At 41.1% G+C, this 25,903-nt stretch overlaps 1 long non-coding RNA gene across 1 annotated transcript; it reads left to right on the top strand.

The window, feature by feature from the left end:
• Positions 1-301: 301 nt before the first annotated feature.
• On the top strand, positions 302-25,617 carry LOC148183872 (uncharacterized). The gene is made up of 3 exons (XR_015773142.1): positions 302-370; positions 23,603-23,724; positions 24,374-25,617. It is a non-coding gene; the product is annotated as an uncharacterized LOC148183872 (long non-coding RNA).
• Positions 25,618-25,903: the final 286 nt, after the last annotated feature.

The raw sequence follows: 25,903 nt of genomic DNA, 5'->3' as shown, positions 1-25,903 counted from the left end.
GTAAAAATTAGATAAAAAAATATTGTTTACTGCTTGTCCCACCCACCAAAAGAAAAAAAAAGGAGAAAAGAGGGAAAAAGTGCTTAACACAGGTGAGCCGGATGTAGACTCTCTTGTGATTTTACTCCCCAAGGTGATGCTTCCTTAGAAAACAGGCAAAGCCCAAACAAGAAATACATGCACCTGTGGGCAAGTCAGTGCTGCTGGTGTGCAGGGAGGAGGGAAACCAGGTGCAAAAGACATATGTGAACAATGAGGACTATAAAAGAGCATCCCACAGCCCACTGAGTGCTGAGAGAAGGAAAGATGGAGATTGTTGGCAGTGTAGGCTGGAATGGAGCTCCCTGACTGAAGAGCTCTTCCTTTTCCTGTGAGTTTTGTATTTATAGCTTAGTAGTGGCCTAAAGATTAAGTGTTTAGAAGTTTAAGTTTTCTTTGTCTGGTTTTTTTTTTTTTCCTGGGTTTGGATAGTCTCATGTCCATGAACCCACTAAATACTGTGTTAATCTTGCTGCCTTTAGAAAAGAATTAAAACCCCACAAAATGCTTTTAAGTGCTGTTTATTAAAGGGCAGCAGTGCTTTCTATCTTCATTTAAGATTTTCTGGGTTAAAGGCTTTAGGAATTCTCTGAATCCAAAGAGTAAATGGTTTTCTAATGTGGGAAGGTACAAAAGTTTTAATTCTCTTGAAATATTTTATGTAGCTTGATGTCCTACAAAATTATTGTGTAGCTTGTCTCAATTATTGTCTTAGAGAGGTTGTAAAACTTAAGGTTAGTGTCATCTCTTCCTTCATTGAAGGAAAAAGTTCTTGGTGTGGACAGTAATTCAGAAATCCTTCTGGAAGCAGGACTTCAGCAAGAGTCCTGGTGTAAAACTGGAGTGCAGAGAGACTTCTCTGTCTTCCCTAACTTTTAATAGCTGAATTCAGTGAAATCTGAAAGTTGAAGATTTACAGACAGATAATTAGGACATACAAAATGAAACAGTTTGAGCTTGTCAAGGGTTTCACAGCTTTTTGTTTAACATACAGCTGCATGGGCTGTTAGAAGCGCAAACATATGGAATCATAATTGAAGAAAAATCCTTTTTCCAGTGCCGATTTGAAGATTTTTGGTCTCGGCTTAAAATGTAAAAGTGGTACACCTGTTCAGAAGGAAAAACAAAAGGCTGCAGACAGAAGACAGGTTATGGCTGATTTTCTCATTATTATTTTTATAAGTGTCACACTCAAATCAAAACAGGAGCAGCATTACAACTTGTTTGTTTTTTTTCCTGTTCACTTTTCACTGTTTGTACTGAAGCAAGCGGATGCTCAGGAAGCAGACGTTAAATTTTTATATAGCCTCTAGGAGAGCTAGGAATTGGTTCCCTCCCTTGTCATGGAGGAGGAAATGTTGTAACTTTGCAACTGATTAAATTGATCAGATTGTATATTAAGCATGAGCAGTGTCAGTTTTTCAAACCCTTCTTGACTGGCCAGTGGTTATCTCAGGTTCTTCACTGTAGGCTAAGTATTAAAGAGGAATAAATACTATTTCATTGAGACCAGCAATTTCTGAAACAAAGCTGAGATTTCTTCATCCTAGTCTTGGCAAGACACAGACTGTCAGACAGATCACAGCTCCCTATTTACGTGACAGAAATAAGTTGCAGAGGGAAGTTTTAGAGTCATTATGCAAATTAGAAGAAACCCAGCGTGTTCCTTCCTGCAACTGCACTTGTTTGTCCCCTTTTCAGGGGTGGGGGAAAGGCTTTAACAATACCAACATGTTCAAGAAACTGCCTATTTATATATTTTTCAAATGTAGCGCAGCAATGTCCCCTTTAGGAGAGAGGATTATGCTTCTTAAAGTCAACATTTTTGTCTTTGCTTTATTTTTAATTTTTATGTAGCTTATGTCTCAATTGTATTTTGAAATATTCCACACCAAGATCTTTTTTCTGAGCTTTTTTCTTTTTTCTGGCTTCCGCTGCAGAAGTGTAAAAATAAATCAAAAGCCAGGATTTGCGGTACTTAGACTGTAATAAGCTTCACTCCTTTCCTCTGTCTCTGTCTTACACTTGCTGTGAAAGTGTTGCTGAGGGATCTAAGTTGTAGGACACTTTCTGTAAGATAAGAGCAAGAGAAGAATTGAAATTGTGAGATAAGAGCTGGATGTTTTGCCAAGTGCATTTTCCCTGTGGAATGGAATAAGTTGGCAAATGAGGACCTTTGGGATGGCCATGCAGAGTTCAGAGAAGCACCGTGGCATCCCAGTGTGCAGTGCCTGCAGTGGGGATGGGGTTTGTGTTGAGTTTCAGATTATTCTACTGGGTATATTTCTTTTGTCTCTCAAAAGTAATGTGACATTTGTGAAATATCTTTTTGTGTCTCTTAAAAGCTTTCGTGGATGTCTTGAGAAATTTGTGTTTAAATGCAATAAGTTTGAGTGTATATGGGTAGCTGAAGATGAAGCAAATAGGAAGCAATTTAATTTGCAATTTCAATTCATGCTGTGGGAAAGCTGGATGTTTATTCCAGCTGATCTGAAAGTGAGAAGCAGCAGTGAAGCCAACAGAACAAAAAAACCATTTTCCACTCTTTGAAGCCTGTTGCTACACCAGGTTTGAATATCCATCTTGTAGTGATGCTTCATGCTTCAAAATATGACAAAGTCCATCACCATTGATTTCGATTTTTTTAGTGAAAAGCTAAAAAATTGACATTTGGTAGGTGGTGGGCCTTTGTAAGCCAAAAAATTCAAGCCAAAAATCACTGCCTGGCTGAAGTATCCTTGGAAAAGCTAGCAATGCTTTCAGCAACAGCACTGGAAAAGTGGATTTGACAACTCTTTTACAATTAGTGAAAAACTAAGAAGATCACAAGAGAAGTCCCTGTGCTTTTTGGAACAGTTATGGGAGGCTTGTATGTAGTTTTGCCATATGGTTTCTTTTGCCTTTCCAAAAAGAGGGAAAAAAAAATAGTACCTTGTTCTGGGAATGAGTCTATTGCAAAGATTTCAAGTGACTGGTCTAAAAATGTAGAACATGCAACTTATAGCTTGAAAAATCAGCAATCTCACAGGTACATCTAAACTCCATTATACTGAAATGGAGTTGGGAATGAAAGTGAATCACAGTAACACCTTTGAGTCAGAAAAATATAAATTACTCTTGCAGGATTAACTTTTTTTTGTAAGGTAAATTAAGTTAACAATAGTTTATTCTTCTCTTCTCTTAATGCTGTTAAGCCTCTTAGACTCTTTTTCTTCTGAAGAAACCAAATGTTTAGTTTTATTAAAGGGGACTTCAAATTCTGTATTCTATCAGTAGGGATATTAGGTTTTGTTATGTTTTGCCAGTTGTTTCATTATGCATTTATACAAGTCACATATTTTAATTTCTGAATATCCTTTATCTGTTCCTGCATGGGAGAGTTTATCTGAAGCTGGGAGGATACAAAGATTTAGCTTTTTGTCGTGAAGAAAAAAAGATGTGTAATTCATTTCAAAGAAAATAAAGCAGTATGAGGAGGATTTTTTTTTTTTTTGCAGGGCATCAGCATGTGGAAGTAATGTTTTTTGCCTTCCTTTTTGTCCTGCAAATAGAGCATTTATGTGACTTGATGCAAAGCGAGTCCATAGTGCTGTGATTATGTGCAGCCAAAGGGGTTTTTGCCTGACACCAGGTTGATGCTCTTAATCCAGTGGGGTCTGAGAGCCATCAAAATTCCTGACTCCCTTCAGTCTGAGTCAGATTGGTGAAATAATGCTAATTAGATGATCTAATGGGTGTCAGCATGAGTGGCAGGGACTGTCACTGCTCAGGTCTGGAGAAGGTGGGCACTGCTGTAGGGAAGCAGGGGATCAGGCACATAATTATCCATTATACCACACACAAGCAGGGAAGACATAAGAACACAAACATCCTGAATATTTTTTCCCTGGCTCTTTATTCCTTTCTACACTGAACATGCCCTGCTGCTTCACCACTTTCCAAGCAAAAAGTGCCGCAGCTGATATTTCAGTGCGGCTGCACAGAGGTACTGGACAGGGTACCCTTTTCTGCTGCGTGATGCTTGTTTATGACTATTCAGACTTGCATTCCTCCAAGCATTCAGCAGTACCTGGGCAAGGGCTGCTCTGAATGCCAGGAAGCTCGTGTGTCTAGCAGATTAGAAAGTAATGTACTGTCTGGCTATGATATATTGACCTGCATTAGAGAAATCCGCAATCTCATGGACAGAGCTTTCATCTCCAGTGTGCAGTCAGCGTGGCATCAGTTCAGGTGCCCTGTAGAAGATGTTATGCCATTAATTCAAAGTGCTTGATGGTGCAGAGATAAGTAGCTGTGCTCTCAGTTGCTTGTGGTGTAAAATCGAAGCAGAGGGTTGGTTTTGTAATGTGGAAGAACATTTGGTGGGTGTGGGGTCTCAGCCACCTGCAGGTGTGCTTTGGACAGTCCTGCACTGGCACTTCCACCTTGTGCTGTGTTCACAGGGATGCTTCCCCTCTGGAATTTACATCCCATTTCAAACCTGACTTGGCACAGATGTGGGACTGATGTTCCTGGAAGTGGCAGAGTGGGGCAGGGAGTGTAAGAAGCTTCCCAGCTCCCATCAGCACTTTCCTTGCAGTGATTCTTCCCCAGAAACACTGTCAGTATTGGAAGTTCCTCAGTGCAGTTCAGGTTTTAATAACATCCCTTGCTAGGCTGTGCTTGCCTTCGCCAAAGTTTTCTCTTCTCTACTAGAGAACTTAAAGGCAATTATGTTATATAGAAACAACAAAGATCATATTTCATAGAGCAGAGGCAGAAAACTCCTACCAAAAAATCAGGCATTTAAAATCACATTAGAAAGACTCCACCAGTCCTTGCTTAGCATCGCTTCTGTCAGTGTGTCTGTCACTGAACCACGCACAGAATGGGCATCCTTCATCTTTTATGTCTTTCAGTGATGGCATTAGCATTTTAATGATTTGCCGTGTTCTCTGTTCAGTCTTAATTTGGTCATTACTGTGCAGTTGGGAGCAAAGCTTTGGAATAAACCCTTTCCCATCTTTTAGGTTTTTTACTGTGCTTGCATTCAGCAGAGAGTTGGGAACAGAAGGCAGCTCTGTTTCTCTTGCTGCCACTCAGGTACCCACTGTTGCCCTTGACATGAGAAACTTGCTCGTGCTCTGACTTGAAGATGGGATGTCAGTGTGTTCAGAGGGACTCAAGGACGAGGGCGTTTGCTCCCCTGGCACGGGGAATGACCACTGTCCTTGCTGCAGAGTTTAGCAGGTACATGTCTGAGCAGGGAGGGCAGAGAGGAAAGACCCTGCTGCACACCAGCTGCTAGGATGCTTTGGGATGCAGCACGGAACCCAGCTCTGTTTTCTGCTCTGCCTTTTAAATCCAAACTTCCCAAAGGTACAGGGATCATTTAACCTGGGAAAAGAATGGAGCGTTCCTGTAAAAGCAATGGTGCGTGTGGCTACCCCAGTAACTCCTCAGGGTGGCTGTAGGATCAAGATTTCTGCTTGGCCAGCCAGGATCATCTCTGCTAGTTCAAGCTGTTATGCAGAACACATGCCTGTCACCTGGCAAGGGACAGAGAATCACCAGCCTTGTTAACAGCAGCTGCAGAGGGAAAACCACAGCGGCTCAGTCTCCACAAATCGTGTGGGACCTTTTTGCAGTTACTGCAACAAACATTGCCAACATCTGCCTCACTTGCACAGCAGATGGGTTCTCCTTTGAGAAAACAATAAGTGGTTTCCAGCTTGATGGAATTCCAGTAGCTAGGAAGGGCACAAGTGCCCCAAAGTGCAGCAGAGATTGATGGACTGAGAGGATGAGTCCTCTGGTCTTAAGAGTTACCCAAAAATTATTACTACACTGAAACAGTTGATGAAAGCAAGATGCCAGGTGAGAGCCCTGAAAGTAATATGCAGCCAGGTAAAAATGGGTGCCTGATGTTGACACTCAGGAGACCTGGAGGAAGGATGTCAAGGAAATGGTTTCAAGTTGTGTGATGTAGATCATAGAAGAGGTACAGGTGATTGTTGGAGAGGGGTGCAAAGTAACACACAGAAATTAGTGATTGCTTTTATGTGTCAGCCAATGCATGCCTTTTATTTTAATTAAAGTAGATTGAAAGCTAATCTATGGAAAATTATCTGCATTGAGAAAGTGAATAAGGGAAATAATATCTTCATGAATCTGAGAGAAATGGGGAAGCCCATCAGCTTGTCTCTATGACATTGTTAAGCCTTTTTCTATTACATTCTTTTGGGTAATAGCTGTTCTTTTTTAGCACAATGGCATTTTCCATCTAATCTGATGATGCTTCAAAGCATTTTTGCATCCCACTTATAATATGAACCACTGCTCTTTCAGCACAGGGTTCACATTTAAGATTAGACTGCTGTGATTTTCACTGCTGCTCTGGTTGAAGGTCATTTACTTTGGGAAATGGAGAGGGTAGTTGCCAAAAGATAATCTTCTTTCATTTTACCTGGCAGTTGGCTGTTGAGTTCAAATTATGGCATTCAAAAACCACTATTACATCCTGTCTATAGTCTACCTTAAAAAAAGGAAAAATAGGTAGCTGAGATGCAATGCAGTGGTTTCTCAGTAAATTTGAATCTCAGCTTTTCTAAAATTTTTGCTCTGCTAATATGATCTTGCAGGGCAGGTCTGATTGAATGCTTGCTTCAAATGCAGTGTCCAATTTGTAACCCCATGTCATGATTATGCAATTTATGATAAGCTGGGTCACATTAAGTCATAGCAATTATGCTTTCTGTTGCTTTTTCTCCCTCAAACCCACAAATTCTCAACATAATTTCAGAATGAAACTATTTTTTTTCCGAGTTCATCTTACTCTGACAAGTGGAATTGTGATTAAAAAACTCAAATCATGAGCCTATCAAGTTAGGCATTGTATAAATTCACCAGAGCTTAGATCCTCTAGTTCAGAGAAGAACAATGTGTTAGGTCATCCTAATTATTTTCATACATTATATTCAAGCACACGTGAACATTCTGTTTATCTTTTAGCAAAATGAAGTCAAGCTCATCATCAGTGGCTACAAACTGTAGCTGAAAATCTTACAAGTGAAAATTTGTTTGAAGATCAGATCACTTTTTGAACAGCCCCATGCTCAGTGCCTCAACCTGATTTCTGTGCAGCAGCATCCAGACCACAGGCAGTGCTGTTACATTTCAGGGTCTGTGTATGTCATGTGTATTTGTTTTACAAGATCACCGCTGCCAGGGGAAGGAAAATGCAACCTCTCCTCCAAAGAAACCTGTCCTTGAAAGAAGTCTGCAATACAGAGTGACATCAGTATCACACACACACACACGCAGTGTGAAGCTGGAAAGGATCGAACACTCCCACTTTGCCATCAGGCATTTCCAAGTGTCCTCTACGCTATCTCTGTTAGTGTATTTTAAGAAAAGCCTGGGAGCATTAAACTGAGCTTAGTGAAAAAGGGCCAACATATGGCCCTCTCTGCGTGGTGCCTGCTCGGAGAGCGACACAAAAGCGGCGCAGAGAGGCGGCGTTCCCCGATTTCCCTGCGTGGATGTGGGGAGCACAGCAGGTGATTTAATTGGAAGGGACAAAAGGCACCCAGGGGCCTCTCTGCCTTGAGGGCAATAAATTCTGGAGGTGCTGAACCTCCCTTTGGGAAGCTGAATAGCAAGTTCCAAAGTGGGTAGAAATTTCCATCCACTGACGAGCGTTTGAGCTTAAGCAGAGGGTAACTGGAAGCTTGGTTCTGTGTTGTTTCATATTAATTTTAGCTGCAAAAGGATATGATGCTCTATCCCAAGGCTTTGTGTTTCCCTAGGCTGCAGGACTAAGGACAGTTGGCTTTTGGCTTGCAAACAGAAAATTCCCTCCTGCTGCTTAGCAGTTAAAAGCCAACAGCAAAAATCCATAGCTTATGATTTGACAGATTTTCTTGTTGCTTTCTAAAGAATCTTTCCTATTGCTTTTTGCTCTGTGAAGGTTTAGGAATAATGTGTGATATACCAATGTGGTAAACAAATCCACATACCCAAGAAAAGGTATTGAAAGGTGGTCTTTAATGAATATGAAGAGCTACTAAATTGCTTTTGCATGTGTGAACCTTGGGGGATGTCATACCTTGTGTTCAGGGTCTCTGCTTAAAAAGTGAAACATTTTGCCTGCTAAGGACATTTGTAGTAAAACTGATTTACCTCCAAGAAGTGGGACATGAAAGACCCTTTCACTTTACCAAATGTGTGCTTACCTTTCCGGGTGGTTGTGGAGACTTTAAGAAACACAACTCTTACCCTATTTTGCACGGTAACAAACATTTATAAACACCCTCTTTTCCTGCTTTTTCCTGAAGAAGCTGAGTTTAGGCTCTTTTGCAAATCTGAAAGAGAAGCTAAAACTACCCACTGGCCTTCTGTCAACCCTCTTCTCTCATGTGTTTCAACTTTGAGAGTGCAGGGTGACTGTAGATGAATTGTTTTCACAAGAGTATTTCCTAAAGCCTTTGCATTCATCTGATTTAAGGACAATGAGTATAGTTCAAAAATGTGGCTTCTAGCCCCGCATTTTCACTTAGGGAATAAACAAAGCAGAGACCTTTGAGATGCATTATGGTTTCGTTTCTTTTTTCCCTCTGCTGGGAAGCCTCTAGCATGGCCTTGCTGGTGCTCCTCCCATGGGACTAGTAATGATTGTTTCAGGAAAAAATGCAGAATAAAACAACCTTGATATACCTGGGTAGAAATAAAAGAAGCTGTCTGAATGTAAAATATTTATATTCATCAGGAAACTGTTTATATGAGTTATTTACCAAATGTGGATAGTTAGAAACAGACTCTGGAGGTTTGGGGAAGAACAAAGAAAATTCCTGACAAGTTGTTGAAGTAAAATTTTGATAACCACTATTTTAATTTAAGTCTAAAAGTAGAAACACAAAGACCCCTCTGAAACAGGATTTCAGCTTTGATTTTTAGCCCTGACAAAAATCAAAGAAATTTTTGAATAAATAAATTCAAGCTCCAGCTGATTTTATTAATCATTTCTCTCAATCTTTCAAAACAAAAAATCATCAATTTGATACACAGCTTGACAAAGTCACCGAAAGGTGATTAGCAGAATTTTATTTATTTAGTCAAGTTGCTCTTAATTGACAATTCACTGCAAGTGTTGCACGATTATTTTGGCAATCCACTGAGCATTCCTCTTCACTGTCTTTGCCGATTATGCAAATTAAATTATTTAAAACTCTAAAGAAACTATGGGGAATTTTTTGTTTGGTTTTATTTGAGTTGAACAGTTGACTGGTGCAAGCTGGAGCTGAGTACTGGAGGGGCTGGGAAACCCTGACGTCCCAAGCCTTGAGCAGATATATTTTGAAGGAGCGTTTTCCAGTAAATGTTGCACATCCTCCAAGGGTGGTACTTGCAGTGTGGTGTCACCTTCAGAGGAAGCAGGAGGATCCTGGAGCTTTCCATGCCTTTCCCTTCTTCCTTTCCATACTGTATGCTCGATAGTATACTTAAAGTAGTATTTCCTGTGAGCTGAAACTTGAAAGCAGTCACCACCAGTAAATGAAATATTTTCTTTTTATCAATATCCATTTTGGAACCAAAATTTATGCCTGAAGAAAAAGCAATTTATCCTGTTTTTTGCATTCTGTATTTCTTCAGGGTCTGAAATGGAAGTCAATATATTATTTTTATTGCAGTGGAAACACAGTAACAGAAATTAAGACCAGAAAAACAACCTGCAAAGTTGTATGCGTACCTTTAGTGGATGGTCTCCAGCAACTGGAGATGAAATTTTTAATGAAATGTTGGTTTGGCTGGAGGAGAGATGCTTCCAGTCTGGTGGTCACAGTGGGGGCAATAGGAGCTTAGTGCCAGCCTGGTAAGTCACCCACTGGGAGCCCCTAAAATGGTCCCAAAAATGTTCAGGGTGGCATGTGGGGCTGTGTGTGAGACCAAGAAGAGGGGAATGTGCTGGAGGTGTGTGAGAGCCTCCACCCCTGCCTGTGTCTGGAAGGAGCAATCAAGGAAGGAAAGTCCTGTAGAGTCCTGGGGGATTTTTCCCCCTCCAGGATGGGCTGGGCACAATTGTGGTGCTGCTGACACCAGGTGACCTGGCTGTCACACCTGGGCACTACAGGGCTGGCTTTGTCAGCAGGAGAACTTTCCTTCACATCTGCTTTTGGATCAAGACCATGCTTGTGAAGGAAATTGTGGGATCGCTCCCTCTTGCCTCAGCCAGGGCTGCACCCCCAGGTGCCTTTTGCGGGGAGCTGGCCCGGGAGCCCTCCTGCAGGAGGGTCCTGAGGCCCTCCCATCCCTGGAGAGCATTCATCCACATCCAAGGTCCAGATAAGCCCCAGAGAAAGGCACAACCACAACATAAATCCCATGTCCACGAGTTGTTTGCCTCCATAAAGCCTTTGCTCCTGCACTACAGCACTTGCAGGGGTAGATATGCCTGTATCTCTTAAGGACAGGAAAAATGGTCATTGCCAGCATATTGTTTGTTGCCTGGCAATTATCTGCATAGTTCTGTGATGAAAGACTACGTTTCCAGCATTGATTCCTTTTATGACCTTGCCAGAAAGCATTTATCCCACTTTAAATTCTGGCTATCAGCTGTACATTGTAATAGTCTTGTAGAACATTGTGTTATTTTTTGTAAGCCACTGGTAAACAGACCTGAGTTCATTACTCTGTGTATCTAAGCAGGTGTTCTACCCTGTTTAAATGCCCATTGAAATTGCCTCTTTACATCTGAATATTTGCATAGGTGTTGCTGGCAATTGTTGCAAATTCAAAGACACTTTTTCCTAAAAGTGCAATCAGCAAGCAAAATTAGAAAAACTTGACACCATAATAAATCAGAGCAACAACAAAATTGTCAAAATCATTTGCAATGACATATTTTGTTGCTGTTCTTGTTTGTTAGATTAGATTTCTGTTAAAGGTAATTGAAGAAAAAAAAATGTTCTGGTTAGAGGGGTAAAATACATTAAAATTAAATTAGCTTCTTGAACTCTGCTTAGGCTTTAAGGTATCATATCAAGGAATGGAAATGCATTGAAGAAGCATGATAGTTATTTTGTGTGGCTGACCATGAAACAGCTGTGGTCCAGCCTCTGTGTCACACCCCAGGCAGAGTTCCTTGGGTGAGGGCTGTGGCTTTTGGGCAAATTGAGAGCATGGGATCCCTTTGCTGCTTTCCACCTCAATTCCAGACCTTCCAGTGTGTCTCTCTCAATCACTTGGTCCCTGAGGAGCAGGAAGAAGCTGCAGGGTGCAGATGGGAACATCCTGGATCTGCCCTAGGCTGCTGGCACCTGCTGTGGGATTCTGCTGGCACTTGAAGTTCAGGCTTTCATTTCATAGGTTTTTCTTTAAAGGAACATAAAACCCAACAGCCTTTCTTCATTTTCATGCCTCTTTCAAACTCTAACTAAATACAAATAGGTGGAAAAATAATTGATCAGAAAACAATTATTGAACAACTACAACAACAGTGATTTTTCAAATGGGAATCTCTGAGCCTACAAAACTCAATTTCTCCACTGGTTTCAAAACATAGTTTCTTTAAAAATATGATTAATAGCTTTTCCTGGCTGAATTTGGAAGTGAAATATACTTTGTTTTATTATTTTTTTACTTAGTTCATATTCTGCTATTAAATATGCCCAACCACCCCTGTTTTTAGGGAATTTTTTAAGTTCTTTTCACTTCTGTCTGTCCTTCCTCACTCCCTTCCTTTTCTCCCTAGAAAAGCTCAGTCATCAAAGCTGAAAGTCTTGTGGAGCTTTTGGGAGTTTTTTTAAGAAAAATAAAAATAAAAAAAAAAACAACAATCAAAACCCAGTCATGGATGGCAGTTCCCTCTGCAACTGGTATGGGGGGAAAAGCAATAACATATTTTTTTAAAGCATCTTTACACATCTATAGAAAAGCACTTAGGATTTTTTCTTTTTTATTGTTTACTAAATCAAAGCAAATGCATCTGAGGCTTATAGTGATGATAGCAAAAATTACAAAGACCTTTCATATGCAAAAAGACATTTTTGTATGACTGAAGACTCAAAATGCATTATGCCAATCTTGTATTCAAAGACCAGCTTTGCAGGGTTTAAGTTCTATTATGTGTTTTTCTGGAGGCTTTTTTGTTTCTTGGGTATTTTCTCTTTTTTCCTTCATCTTCATGAGGTTTGTGTTATTAGTACTTTGTAACATTTTCACTGGGTCTTTCCTTTGAACCCTGCACATGAAATGAATGAAGAATCTGGGTTTTGCTTTATGAATCAGCTTCTCTAATATGTCTTCTGGCTCTGGAAATATCCCCAGAATTCAGAAGGCTATCAAACAAATCTTCATCAGCACTTTAGTGCAGGCTGCATGCTGCAGCACACAGCTTTGATATTTGAAAGATCTTTGTATTTCATTCTTATGCATCTTGAAGGGACATGTTATCTCAGTGCCAGGGGACTTGGAAGAGGAGGGTGAAACACTCACAAGAACTAAAACCACAAAATATTTTTATGATTGAGTACCATGTTTTTATTGACAATTGTTAGCCTCTCCTAGTTCAAGGTTGCTCTGTTTTGCTATTGCTGTGAGGGATATTATCAGTCTGTAGTGATCCATCAGCTGCTCAAGATCAGCTCTGAAATTTTGCTGAAATCTCTCAGTTTCAGGGAGATAACTGCTGTCAGGTTTCCTGGACTCATATCCGTTAACATCCCAAAAAGTCTGACTTTTCTTTGCCCCATCTCCTGGCTGTGCTGTGGGTATGTGCCTGACTATTAGTTACACCAGGTGGTTTCTACAGTCTGGGGTGCAGTCTTGGGCCCCACAACTTCCGTGTCATCACTGTTTCCAGTTTTATTACTCATTTTTCTCCCTTGGTGCCCCATTTTCATTTTTATTGAGTTCAATGGCATTTATTGCGTCCTTGCAACTATGAAACTCCCCTCTCCTGCTTCCTTGCATCTGTGAAAATCCCTTCTCCTACCACCATGGCAATAACACCTGGAGTTAGGTGGGAACTGAGAGGAAAGTATTTATGAAGTCGGCATCAATGTGTGTAGAAATTCTTGCAGAATAATAAGCAAAATATTTAGATTTAATCATGCCCTAAGTGTCAAAAAAAGTGTCTGTTCAAGACCCCAGCTCTCTCTCCTCATGCCTTCACCTGCAGTAGCACATGTGAGCTGGGTGGATCTGCATCCCTGGCAAGTCCAGGGGTTCTGCTCCCTGCTGTGAAACCTGGGCAGGAATGGATGGGCCCTGTGGTACCAAAGCAGACCCTGAAGAGAGTCATTGTTACCAGCAGCCAGCTCTGCCCAAAGGTGAGCAGCACTGCTGAGCAGGACCGTCAGCAGAGGCTCCTGGAGTGCTCCTGAGCTGCTCCTGCACCAAGCCTGGCAGCTGCAGCTCACCTCCTCAGCAGTCAGGTCTGCCCCAGCTCAGCCACATCTCGGGTGTGTGTCCCGTTCTGAGACAGCCTCTGGGCCCAGCACAACAGGCAAACCACAGGAAATTAATGGTTTAGTGTGTCTCAGACCCTTGCAGACTCCCTTTGGCCTAAGGCAGCCAAGAGCTTCTCAGCTACTTCAAATTACCTCGAGCAGAACAGGTTGGCTGGCTCAGAAATAAAAATGTGGTGGGTATAAGTAGCTGGGGGAAGAAACGACTGCAGCCACTACCCTGGGCACGTGTTAGCAAGCATGAGAGCAGCAAATAGCCAGCATGGGGTAAAAGTCACTGATTTTGAAATGAAGCTGATTCAGAAGGTTAAGGCCAGATATCCTCTTGGCACTGCCAAAAACAGGAGCTACCAAAATGGAAATTGAGAAAGATGTGTCCTGGGAACTCTCGAGTTTATAAGTTACAGTTATATTTTAAATTGAGGGCAACAGGGATCAGTCACCTATTTAGAAGTGTTTGTGACTTTTAACTACCAGCAGTTCCTGTGCTAAATGAGAGAGATACAATTACAAGAGCTCATGAAGCAATTTTTTTTTTCTCTGGATGGCATATTTGGATACATACAAATGAGTGGTAGCCTACGGCAGTCAAGCACCTCAGAGTCCTTTTCATAAACAATCCCAAAACTGCCCTGCAAAGCAGTATCTATCTACCTTACTGACAGATTCAGAACAAATTGTGCTGTATGAGATTTAATTTTTTTAATAGGCAAAAAAAAATTAAAATTGCACAGCCATGCAGATGTGCCAGCCACTTGGATTACTGTAATCAAACATGGTGAAGGAGCTCTAAGTGCATTTCAAGTCTATAGCACGTCAGTTCTGTAGCAAGTCTGTTGGAAAATGCATTCAGGAGAGCAAAATGGTGCTGCTGCTAATATTAATAATAATACTTAGCACTTCAATTGCTTCTCATATTTTCAAAGTGCTGTACAAATGCTAATTAATTAGGCTGTGATGCTGAATGCCAAATAGAGAAAAAGTCTTGTGTCGCTGCTTGTAGAACAAGTTATCTTGATTATTGCACTTTTAGTATTTTCCTTGGGAAAGCATAAGCAATGCAAGGAACAAATTGCACAGAGCACAGCAGGCACTGGGTGGGGGACAACTGCTACAAAAATCCAAGGACGTGCTGATCCCAAAGCTGAAACAACCTCTTGTGGCTTTAGTGCTTAAGGAAGGTGTCTTTATGCCAGTATTAGTTTCACTTAAGTGGCAGAAATGGAGCAATATATTTCCCATTCTGCATGAAATCTGAATTTGTTTGGGTTTTATTTCCCCTGATTTCCCCTTAAGTTACCCCTTTTAGAAGCTCTTCATCCTGCCTCAAATGTAAAATATATTTTCAATACCTCACTACTAGAAAGCCCAGAGAACTTTAGCACTGCTTTGAGAGACATCTACACAGCCACCTTACAGTCTGGCCAGTAAACCGAGGCCTTTTGAAACAAGAGTGAGTGGCCAAGACCATTGTCAGGCCAGAGGGACAGGGAGGCTCAGCAGAGGAAGCTGAATCTGCCAAATTCCCTTCTTGGGAGACCTCATGCAGGCTGGAGCAGGATGGTTGTACCCAGAGAGCTGGGCCACAGATTAAAAGATACAGAGGCTTCATTTCCAGCCCTTTGGCAGGGGTTGGTGGTGCTGTTTGCAGTTGGTGTAAAACTATTTCCTGTGCACAAGCTGGTACTTACTGAATGTAACGTGGGTGCTGTGTTTTGTGGCTACAGAAAGCCCAAGGCGACCCTTCTGTCCTTCAGAAGTGTGTCCCACTCTGGCTGCTTGAAGTCTGAAAGGGATGCTGGCAGTGAAGCTGCTTCCCTGAGAGCTGATCTGCTGAAGGCAGAGCTAGCGAGTTTGCCTTTTCCTGAAAGCAATCACTCTGTTTCAGAGAAAATCAAATGGGAATTACGGTACAGTCAGACCCTGCTCTGTGCACTGGTGGCATTAATTTTCTGCCAAGTGGCACGGAGACATGAGTCATCCCCCAGTGAAGGGTGCCCTGCCCTGGCTCAGGGCCCTCTCCTCAGAGAGGCACCCACTGGTGCTGCTGCAGCTTCTCAGACAGTGCTCACCTGTACCTGCCCGTGTCCTCCCTTGGGGACAGTCCTGTGCTGCCAGCCCCTGCCAGAGATGTGCCTCTTAGGAGGGGAGGCAGTGTGGTGTCACTCCTCCTCAGGAGCCAAGGCATGGGAGAGTCAGTCTTTCTTATTTGTTACTTGTTTTATAAATCTCTTCCATGCTTGACAGACTTTGTCAAAAGCTGGTTTGCACATATTTTCCTCAGAAATTGTTTTATTCTGAAGAATGTGAGAGAATTTGTACAAGTGAGCTCCGAGGTAGCGGGGAGAAAAGCAAATCAGGTCCAGCATCTCCTGGGTATCAGCAAGTGCTGAAGCATTCCCTGGAGCCCAAACTGCAGTTCTGTGTGCTTCCTTTGCCAGAACTGCCTTCCCAGGCAAACAGGCTGTGAGATCACCAATAAGGGACATCAGAGGGAAAATTACCCTGGCTTAAGTTAGGCAGCTGCTTCTAAAGATGCTCCACTGACAATTTGTGTGTGTGGAAGAGCATCCTGAGATGGTTGCACAGAATGTGCTTTCCCAGTCTCCCGTACTATATGATCCTTTTTCACCTCCACACCATGGGGAGACTGTGCAAAGGAATCAGGCTCTTTAGGAAAATTCTTTCACATTTGAAAGGGACTTTAAAAACTCTCATAATCAATACAGAGATAGAAATAAAGATAAAATACTAATCCTCCCTTTTCCTCCTCCCCCAAAGTTAATGAAATATTTGTAATTGCTTATGAAAGAAACAGGCTTTTATCCTGAAAATGTCTTGAAACTGCTATACCATGTTGCTGTTTGAAAAAGACAGAAATAGGCTACTGCTTTGGAATCAGCAAGTCAGGAATTTTCTTTGCCTGTGCTGATTTTTATCAGTATATATATTTTTCAAATTTTCACTCTAATTACTGTGATGAAACAGTGGCTAATTTTTGGTCTGCCCATCAGGCCTTGGTTAAACAATTCATCTTTGGTTTGATGAAAGCAGTGTGCCTGGCATCCTATTTTCCAGTTGCCTCTTGAAATTGTCTTGTTTTCTCTATAATACACAGAAATCACTGTTATAATTTTTTGTGTAATTTGCATATGACCATCTCCTTTTCTCTGTTGAAATACAAGTTTAAGGTGCTTTTATGAATTTGTTGATGGTATGTTATGTTGATTATTTCTCACATAATACTTCTCAAAAAATGTATACATTGATGCACTGAGTTTTCCAGACTCCTTTTGAGAGGCAAGAGATTAAGCGGTAAAATTGGTGGAATTAACTTTTTTGTGAACAAATTAGCCAGCCAGTTTATTTCATTTTGTGGCTGCCAAATCATTTTGACTGTGGTTTCTGCCTTGGAATACTTTGCTCATGTGTAATTCCCTAAAATTACTGCCCCCACAGCTCAGACTGCCAGGAATTTGGATGTCTCCTGGTTTATACAGACTAATGTACAGAATGGGATTGCCCAAAGAAGTCTCAGGAATTGTTCTTAGCAGATCATTCAACTGTAGCCAGGGAAATAGGAGAGCAGTGATGCTTGCAATCACTGAATTATCTCAGCAGGAATGTCTCCCCAAGCACTAGAATGTTGAGGAACCCATGCACCAAATGTTCAAAACTAAAAACCAAGGGACACATGTAATGGCACACATTTGGTAGCACTGTTTAATTCCCTTTTTATTTTGAAAATACCATGCTAGCAGATTTTAAACCCGTGGAGTTGAGCACCACAGCCTGCCACAGCCCCCCAGACAGCAGTGGGCTGGGAGGAGTCACAGTTGCTTTCTGCTCCTCACTGCACTCTGCCAGAAAATTCCCTCCATGGCAGGAGGTAAAAATGCTCCCAAATCAAAATCTAATTGAAAAGTTATGAAAGGTATTACAGAACTCCCCAGCTCTATGCAGGGATGGGTGGTTGAGTACTAATCAATTCAGAATTTATTTCTTTTAGGACCAGCACTTACTGGCAAGCAATTATTCTTTATGAGATAGACATCATAATGGATTGTGCTTCCCAAGAACAAAGGCTCAAATTATATCTCCAAGAACAGCAGAGACCAGAACAGGCATCACATTTTCCCAGTGAAGATGGGAATACTTTGATTGTATTGGTGCTGCTGGACCAATTAGGTGAAGCTGCTCATTTGCAATTAGGATTTCTGTTAATGCTCCCAGGCAGTGGCTCCTGTGCCAGAACCATTTATTTACATGCTTGTAATGGACAGCCACGAGATGCCCCTGCCCTCCCAGGAGCATCTCTCATGCTGGTGTTAGGATCTCTTGGTATCACACTTACCAAGTAGATTAGTAGATAAAAAGTAATCCAATTTTTTATTGCTCAGTGCAGAGTGCAGGAGTCTTCTTGTAAATAGGGCTCAGAGTCAACTGTGTTTATTTACTTACTAGCAAAGAGCTGGTCTGGCTTTAATGAATGGTATGGCATCTATATTTTCATGCTGAATTTGCTACAGAATTTGCTTTTCTGTAGCATTTAGGAAAAGGCAAATTAGTGAATGTTGTAGCACAGCATATCCTGTTGCTAAAAATATATGCCTTGATTTACATATTCTTCTATGTATGTATACATAAATACAGATCTACCCAGCAGATACACACACACAGAGTTGGCATTTGATATTCTGATTGGAGCTCAATAGATAAGGGACTACCTTGGGGTCCTCTCTTCTCATCCACCCTCCTCTCATGCCTCTCTGCTTCTCTCTGCCCAGTTACAAGCTGGGTTAACTCCTATTTTAGCTGAATTAAAAGTGTGTTCCTTACTCAACATTTTTAACTCTAACTAACCTAAAAATATTTTCAAATCTTTTGCACCGGAGTTAATATATAAAAATCTTTTTTCTTCCTGGATTCAGTTTTGCACTCACTTACTTGAGGATATAGCCAGTGCATCTGCACTGAAAATGTACAGTGGGAAAAGCAAAACCAAAATCTCCCTCATAAAATATAAATGACTTTTATATCTGAAGAGTAATTATGTAGTGTCATAAGAAGAGCAATAATAATTTCCTGACACTTCTTCCAAGTGACATGGGAAGCATCAGACAGTCTGAATCTGTTCTGAAAAATGCAGGAGGTGTTAATGAAGATTAAAATTGAATTAGTGGACATAGCAATGCAATCATGTCAAACAAAAGCAACAGATATGCTGGATTATAATTGCAAACCCCGGCTTGTTCTCTTGTGTGGAAGCAAAAATAACCTTATTCTCCAGTCCCTTTTCAGTCATTTTTATGAATGTTGCATTTTGTTCCTTTTCCCCACTGTACAAGCCAGGTGTTCCTTTTTTCTGCAAAACAACAATACATCATTTAAGTGAAGTTCATTTTTTGAAGCTCAGCGAGTTGAGGCTTTCTCCATTTCCCTGGCCGTATCCAATCAGCTCCTGGAGGCACTGGCATGTGTCATAAATTTTGCTGCGAATATGGGCCAGCTGAAACATATACCAATTCAGAGATCACATCTCCTCAGCATCCCACTAGGCAGGAAAGGAAATGAAATGTGTTTGCTGTGTTCTGCTGAAGCAAGAGAACGGAGCAGGAGCTGAAAAAAAAAAATCTGACTTCTTAGCAGGAAAGAAAACCTCTTCCAAAAGAAAACCTTGAGAAACATTAACCCCCAGATCACTGCCTGAATTTTTCTCCAAGAGTCTTGAGCAGTGTCTGAGACAGCCCTGCCTCCTGTTTGCAGTGGTTGACCAAGGCTTTCCTTCCTGTTTTACCAGCAGTGTCTGGAAAGCAGGTTGAGAATGAAAGAAAGGCACGAGTAATTGAGTGTTGTGATGAGTAAGAAAGTTTGCTCTCCTCTCCACACAGCAGCACAGACTCGTGTGTATCCCAGACTCGCTCCTCCTCTTGTCTGTTCTCTGTGGTTTCTAGAGCTGCTTGTCATGATCATGGAATGATTTTCTCCCCTTTTTAAGTCTGAACCATTAGTAATTTTCTCAGCAGTCATGCAGGCTGTCAAAGTCACAGGACTTTATCCATGTACTAGCTGCTATGGCAGGATGAATGTCACATTCCTGAATTAAAAAAAAAAAGTAATCCACAGAGGATAACAAAGTGCTTTATCTCACAGGAGGTGTGGCTTTGGTGATCAGTCCTTTGCCTGCTCTAGGATGGCTACATGGCATGCTCAGCCTTGGGGGTGGAATTTCACTCCTGGGAAGTAGGATATGTATCAAATTTGGGTTTTTGGTCATTCAGTGGAAGTCGTTCCTGACCTGTTTGACCTGGGACTATGGGCTGTGGGGTCAACCTGGTGATTGCTGATTTCTGTATTATTCTGTTTTCTCCTGGCATCATTCACTCCTTTTTGAGAAGCAGAGGTCAGGGCAAAGACACTTGTCTGAACGACAGTTTTCTCTTATTCTTGGGGATTAAATGTTCTCCTAAGACTACTCTCTGGTCTGTACTATGGGGGAGCGAGCAGTCTGAACCCTGAATGGTCTGAGCAAATAAAGGCACTACTAAATCCCTTAAAATAACTGTGGGATACAGGGAGTCTGCTCCTTATGTATTTATGTCAAGGAAATTCCATGACTGCAATGAACTTTGTGCAAACAATTGCATGCTCTCATGTAGTATGTAGCAAAAGGGCAGGGAAGCCGGGGGGAGCAGAGCTTAAAAGGATTTAGCTATGCTTGGTCACTCTCTGAATTACTTACTTTTGTTTGCTTCAGGCTTTTTCTCCTAGCTGTGCATCGAGGCTATGTATTGACTTTGCTGAATTATTGAAGGGAGTTGCAAATGATGCATGAAATGAAAAATCCTTCTTCACCCTCTGCACAAACTGCCAACAGACAATTCTGTGCAATCACTGCTGAGCTGCCCCATCATATCTGGTGTACCTAGATATCCACAAGAATTGTTGGAATTAATGATAATGGGAGTTTCTGCTCTTAATGTTTCCCTTACTCCTTTCAAGTCTCAGAGGAAATGTAGCATTCTGCCATGGCAGTTGTCATCACTGAAAGCCCTTGCACCTGCTATAACCTTCTGTTTGTATAACTGGGGCTAGCATTTGCGACCAAGTCAAAGAAAATAGTCATCCTTCTGGTGTACTTGTAGCAATCGGTCCCTTCATCTTCTCTCAGATTTATGGGCTGTGCCTGTTAAGGGAATCTCAGTTTTGAAAAGCTACATTTCCACATAGCTCCAAAAAGTCACAGCAGATGTTGAATTGAGCAGTACACTCAGATGGCAACCAAATCTGGAATTACAAGAGCTTGTCAGCAACTATGTGCTTCTTGTTTAAATGGTGTTAATTTTAGCAAAATGTCCCTTACTCAGAGGCCCCCAACCCAAAATGTTATATTTGCTTGATATAATTTGAAAATCTTCTGAAAATATATGTTATAAGAGTAAGTGATAATGGTAGGGTTTGGAGTTTCATCCTGATTGTGCTGCACAGCTGCTGACACCAGCCTCTTTAGAATTTATGTGCTCATCTAGGTTTTTCAGGAAAATTTAATTTGAGGAAGTTGTGTTTATCAACTTCCTGGCTTACTGTCAACAACATGCTGCTTTCTTTTTAATATGAGGTGCTAATTATGTTTTTCTCAGGCTTCAATATAAATGAAATGTATTTGGCAGTTGTCAACAGCTTTGCAGAGTATGATAACGCCATCACACAAACTTTGAGGTTCTCTGAGTATGGGATTATGCTTCTAAGTTGTGCATCCTGGAATTATATTTCACACAGTGGGACAAGGTCACCTGATCTGCTTTGCAGATGTTTTGGAGAACACAGAAACTGCCAGGAAGTGTCATAGTACTGAACACTAGAAATGCATGTTCTTTGTGAAGGAGCAGCACAACAGAGCTGGTCTTCAGTGAAAATCACACAGCATTAACAGAGCTTGAGTCAAATTAAGCAGGAGTGTAGCTGTTAAACTCCTTCTGCATCCTGACACTGAGATCTAGGAATTCCTAAGAGAAAGCCATTCAGAACTGGCGGGGGGGGGGGCTTCCTCTTTATTTCAAGAACATACAAAGATCTGTGTGCTGCCAATCCCCACACCACAAAAGTTAACCCTTGGTCTGCAGTGGACACAGAAAACTTTCTAGAAGGAGTCTGAGCTCCAGACCCTCTTCTCCCCTGAACCTCCTCTGGGTGCAATGGAGGAGGAGCATGATCCCAGGATCCCTCTTCCCTTTGCCACAGCTCTTGCAGCTGAATGGATCCCACCAGGAGATCCCCTCAGACATGAGCTGCTGAAGTAACTGTTGGAGGCCTTCAGTTAGGGATTATTAAAGAAATATTTAGCCTCTTCAGTTCCCACAACAGAAGAAAGCAATTATAGGACAGAAAGGGAGGAATTGACGAAGGCTTGATGCAGTTTGGATATCAGAAGGATGGGGGCAACCTTTTTTCACAAGCCATCACATTAAGGCCAGAATCTCATTAGCACAGGACAGTCCTGCCACTTCCTTTGATACTGACAGTCTCAATAGTTGTGTTTAGAAGCTAAATAACCTGTGCACTGCTGTGCATGAGAAAGGATGATGAGGTATTGATTGCATTTTAGTCAGAGAGAGGAGAATGAAAAGGATCAGTCTATTTATATTGTCTGTTTACCACCACGGATGGAGCAAGACAGGGGAAAAGGTAGGAAACCTTTGTTTTGATCAGAGGAGGTAATTTCACTGAAGCCTCCATAGCCTTTGCAAACATGCCACTGATATCAAAACTGGAGGATGGCCCAGAAAAGTGATGTCTGAGGATATATTTGGAAATTATTAAATCTATCTGGGGATAAAAGATTGTTAGGGTTTCTTTAATTTTTGCTATCTTTTATATTCTTATAAATCAAATCTTCTTTCAATTATATTGCACTTAAGCTCTTTAACAATAATTCCTCTTGGCTTGTTTTCAGAAAATTCTGAAATGGGAGAGGCTTTTTAACATTTTTGTACATGAAGTTAGATTATTTTTTTTGCAGAATAGGTTTTACACCTTCCATGCTGATATAGCTATAATCTTTTTTTAATCATAATTAAAATGCACTTCCTTGAGGTTTCTGCCTCTTCTTTTTCCTTTAAATATCGCTTTAGAAGAAGTAGTGAAAGCTGCACTTTTCCTCCTGCTGTGCCACCACCCGTATTGCAGGGCTGGTGTGTTTGTCTTCAGCACGGCTGCTTCGTGACTATTCCCTTCCAAAAGTCATGCTGCTTGCATCTCGCTGGCAGAAGCAGCTCTAGGTCCTGTGTGTGATGATGAGAGATCATTTGCAAAGTTCCCCTCCCTTTGGACAGTTTCTTTCACTGATCCACTCTGGCTCATGTGCGCCAGCTGCCCTCCTGGGGATGCACAGGAGTGCAATGCCCCTGGGGACTCCTAAAATGCTAGCCAGGCAACAAGGAGAACATCTTTTTCCTTCCCCCAGGAGCCACTAACCACGCACAGGCATAGGAAATGAACACATATTTCTTCGGACTGCAAGGAAGGAAAGATAATTCAGATCCCTAAAGAGATCTGGGATATGAAAACGTGTCCTTTCTCCCTACCCAAATGAAAGCAAATTGACTTCTCTAGTCAATTTGATTTAGGTCAGCATGCCAAGCACTACAAGGGCTGTTGAGCCCTTAAGGACAGATTCCTCAGAAATGAAGAAAAGTCCACTGTAAATGTTCTTGCTGGTATCCCACAGGCTTGTCTTTCATGATTACATTAGACCATTACATTGACTACTGTAATTTCCATTGCTTCTCCTGTGAGCCCAGTAGCTGATACTTTTCTTCATGCTTTCTCTAAGAGTATATTTATTGTTTATTCAGGTGAATAATATTTTCTATGTTTGAATCAGGGAAAGTCTCTCTCAACCTTTCCTCCCTCACACTGGCTGCACTTGTGTGCAGCTCTTGGTTGTCTTGGTGTCCCAAAACCAGCCCTGAGTCCCAGGCACAGTCCAGGCATGTGGGGTTTGGCTGGTGCCAGCTCTGCAGCTGTGTGGGTGGATGAAAGGAGGTCTCTGGCTGCTCTGGGTACAGCTGCAGTAACCTTCCTGCTGGCACTTTTGTGTCCTTGCTGGTACCTTGCAGGGCAGAAATGGGAAAGCTGCTCTTGAGAGCCCAGTACGAGTCAAAAGGCCATGGGAAACCACTTGCTCAGTGTGTATTTGAAGTCACAGAATACCTGGAACGCCTCTATTCTGCAGGAAAAGGTATTTTGTTAATGAAAACACATGCCTTCATCTATGAAGCCTTGAAAAGAGTATGCTGTGGGTACTTTGCTGCTAGTGATACATTTAAAAAACTTAAACCAGCTCTGAAAGGTAGGAAAGTCTCCAGGGTGCCAAGAGGAAGGAAATTTGGGTTCAGCCAGGGAAGTTTGGGGAATGATCTACAAATACATCAGAATTCACTGACAGTTATTCCAGGTTTTCTCATTGCTAAACTCTGAGCACAGAAATAACAGAGCAAAACAAGGAAAGGGGCCAGCCTGACCCTCAAACCCAAAGTGAAGGCAAAACCAAGTTGGTGGTGACCCTTGCAGACCTTGGGCAGGGCACAGGGGTTCCAGCTCTGACCTTTCCATTTGCTCTGCCCTCTGCCAGGCCGGGCAGTGGCTGCACCACACACCCCAACAGCCTACTCTGAGAGTTTTTCTCTGTTTGAAATTTGCTTGTATGATCTCTATGTGCAGAAAAAAATTGGCACAGCTACATTCAGCCCCTGCAAAAATGTGTGCCTTGTTCATCTCTTTGGTTTTTTTCAATATAATCACTGTAATTTAATTTTATACAATTAAAAAACAAAAAAAAAAAACTAAAAAAACACTCAGACTTTAAATACTGATTTTTTTTTTTCCAGTGAATCAACATCCTGGAGTAGAACACCAATACTTCACTTTTACCACTGTATTTATACGCTTGAAATCACTTGCCAATTCTTTCTGTAAAAATTAATTTAATCTAATTACTTGGAAAATTGTTTATTCATTTTAGTTAATTCAGCCCTTCTTACAGTTTAATTTTTCCCCTTTATTTATGTGTTTCTTAATGTTTCTGCATCCAATTTCATGATTGCTTCAAAGCTATGACTCACATTTATGTCATAAGATATAGAATGGAGAAAAACTTGTAAGCTTCATTTACTTTGACTCAAGATGTTTCTGATTCTCAGTGTCAAAAGTGCAGCAGAACCTGTCGTTTCTGTTTGAGAGATGAGAAGTATTAATAATCCAAATAAAGGAGACCACACTGGAAAATGTGAATTTCAAAACAAAATCAAAATGAAAAGCTGAAACTCAGTCCATGAAAATGAAAGGAAAGAATCCTGAATTTTTTATCAGAACTGTGTTTGGTCTGCATATTTGAATGTATTTGTCATGCCTTATCTACACAAAGAACAAACATAAATCAGGTGATTTTTATTATTTTTTTTCAGATTAAGGCAAGAAACAAGCAAAAAAAAAAGACATAAATGGCTCATTTTTTTCTTTATTACTGTGTAGTTTTTGACTTTTATGGAGTGTCTTCAAAGACTTTACATTTTTTCCAGCATGAGAGAAACATCAGACTCAAATTTTTCACATACAGAAGAACTCTGGTTGAGTCAGAAAAACATTTTCCATCTCTAGCCTTTTTCTTTGTAAAAGAAAACCTCGAATCTCTTCTCCTAAAACTCATCATGAATTTCAATATTTTTTAAGTTACAATAAGGAAAAATCCACGTGCAGTCTAATAGAGGTCAAAGGATGGAAGTTCTGTAGGAATGTTAAAGTGAGAAAACCAATCAGAAAATCGTAGAAAATCCTCTTACAAATGAAAAATTAAGATTTCTATCTCAGATTTGAGGTGGTTTGTGGTTTTTTCAAAAGAATCTCTGTGTGGAAAAAAAAAACCTTCTTCAGTCCCAGTAGTTGGGCTCTGGACTGAGCATTACCCAGCTGTTCCCAAAAGTCCTCACTGCATAAATTTTACTTTGGAGACAAATCTGTCACACAATTTGCTACTGTTCAGATTAAAATGGTTCTACTGAGACGCCCATCTTCTTTTCTGAGAAGTCACTTGGTTTCCTTTCATAAGCATGGTGCTGGGGTTTTGAAGTGGTGATTGTCACTGGATTTTCTGCGAGGTTTTTTGATGAGGAAAGACAAACTACATCAGTTTTGACTTAAGTCTGCTCACTGCTTAAAATAACTTCCTATGCAAACCTTAACTTGTATTAAAAATAGACAAAAGTGGTATGACATCATAATTTTAACCAGAGTTTCTATGACCTGTGTATTTAAAGAGTGATAAATGCTCTTAAATGCAATTGCCTATTTTGCAGAGAATGCTTGCTACAAATTTGTTTTTATTCAGTCAGTAATAAGAGCAAAAGAGGTGGTTTCAGCAT

This window comes from Pseudopodoces humilis, chromosome 8 (genome assembly GCF_049639895.1).
Source record: "Pseudopodoces humilis isolate 2021_Gansu_Grassland_sample_001 chromosome 8, ASM4963989v1, whole genome shotgun sequence".
Taxonomy (NCBI): domain Eukaryota; kingdom Metazoa; phylum Chordata; class Aves; order Passeriformes; family Paridae; genus Pseudopodoces; species Pseudopodoces humilis.
Note: the sequence above shows the minus strand (reverse complement) of the source record. Positions and strands in the feature narration are given on the sequence as shown.